We start from the raw sequence: 1,920 nt of genomic DNA, 5'->3' as shown, positions 1-1,920 counted from the left end.
ATGGGAATACATCTGGCCCTATACACTTGTTTTTTGGGAAGCTTATTTTATTTTATTTTATTTTGTTATGATAGTCACCATACAATACATTATTTGTTTTTGATGTAGTGATCCATGATTCGCTGTTTTCGTATACCACCCAGTACTCCATGCAATATGTGCTCTTGTTAATACCCATCACTGGGCTAACCCATCCCCCCACCCCATCCCCTCTACAACCCTCAGTTTGTTTCTCAGGGTCCATAGTCTCTCATGGCTCTCATGGTTAGTCTCCCCCTCCTATCCCCCCCCTTCATTTTTCCCTTTCTTCTCATAATGTCCTCCATTCTATTCCTTATGTTCCACAAATAAGTGAAAACATATGATAATTGATGTTCTCTGCTTGACTTACTTCACTTAGCATAATCTTCTCTAGCCCCATCCATGCTGATGTAAAAGTTGGGTATTCATCCTTTCTGATGGCTGAGTAATATTCCATTGTATATATGGACCACATCTTCTTTATCCATTCATCTGTTGAAAGCCATCTCAGCTCTTTCCACAGTTTGGTTATTGCGAACACTGCTGCTATGAACATTGTGGTGCAATGTTCTTTTCACTACATCTGTGTCCTTAGGGAAAATACCCAGTAGTGCAATTGCTGGGTCATAGGGTAGCTATATTTTTAATTTTTTGAGACACCTCCACACTGTTTTCCAAAGTGGCTGTACCAACTTGCATTCCCAACAACAGTGTAAGAGGGTTCCCCTTTCTCCACAGCCTCTCCAACATTTGTTGTTTCTTTCCCTCTCCATTTTTGCCATTCTAACTGGTGTAAGGTGATATCTCAGTGTGGTTTTGATTTGAATTTCCCTGATGGCTAATGATGATGAACATTTTTTCATGTGTCTATTAACCATTTGTATGTCTTCTTTTGAGAAGTGTCTGTTTATGACTTCTGCCCACGTTTTGACTTGATTATTTGTTTTTTGGGTGTTGAGTTTGAGAAGTTCTTTATAGATCCTGGAAATCAGTGCTTTCTCTGTAGTGTCATTTGCAAATATCTTCTCCCCTTCTGTGGGTTGCCTCTTTGTTTTCTTGACTGTTTCCTTCACTGTGCAGAAGCTGTTTATCTTGATGAAGTCCCAAATATTCATTTTTGCTTTTGTTTCACTAGCTTTGGAGATGTATCTTGAAAGAAGTTGCTGTGGGCGATGTCAAAGAAGTTACTGCCTATGTTCTCCTCTAGGATTTTGATGGATTCCTGTCTCACATTGAGGTCTTTCATCCATTTAGAGTTTATCTTTATGTATGGTGTTAGAGAATGGTCGAATTTCATTCTTCTGCATGTGGCTGTCCAATTTTCCCAGCACCATTTATTGAAGAGACTGTCTTTTTTCCATTGTATATTTTCCCCTGCTTTGTCAAAGATTATTTGACCATAGAGTTGAGGGCCCATATCTGGGCTCTCCATTCTGTTCTATTGGTCTGTATGTCTGTTGTTGTGCCAGTACCATGCTGTTTTGGTGATCACTGCTTTGTAATATAACTTGAAATCAGGCAACATGATGCCCCCAGCTTTGTTTTTCTTTCTCAACATTTCCTTGGCAATTTGGGGTCTTTTCTGATTCCATACAAATTTTAGGATTGTTTATTCCATCACTTTGAAAAGTCCATTGGAATTTTGACCGGGATGACATTGAAGATATAGATTACTCTGGGCAGCATAGACATTTTTTTTTCACTTTTCCTTGCTTTAATATTTTTTGTCTTTTTCTGCTTTTGAAATGAGCTCTCAATTACAAAATATCAAACTACACTATGGAGAAGCTCACAAGTAAGGACAGATCGCAGAGGCAGGTGGCAAGAGGTGGGGTGTGATCGAAGCAGTGGTTACAAATTTTCACAGGAAGCTAAAATTATCCAACAGGTTGTGCCCTA

General features: G+C 39.1%; 1 pseudogene; it reads right to left on the bottom strand.

The window, feature by feature from the left end:
* Positions 1-1,898: 1,898 nt before the first annotated feature.
* The window catches only part of LOC145717921 (AP-1 complex subunit beta-1 pseudogene), a 3,257-nt pseudogene continuing 3,235 nt past the window's right edge, over positions 1,899-1,920 (bottom strand).

This window comes from Leptonychotes weddellii, chromosome X, assembly GCF_054177405.1.
Source record: "Leptonychotes weddellii isolate Sample4059 chromosome X, ASM5417740v2, whole genome shotgun sequence".
In the NCBI taxonomy this organism is placed as follows: Eukaryota; Metazoa; Chordata; class Mammalia; order Carnivora; family Phocidae; genus Leptonychotes; species Leptonychotes weddellii.
Note: the sequence above shows the minus strand (reverse complement) of the source record. Positions and strands in the feature narration are given on the sequence as shown.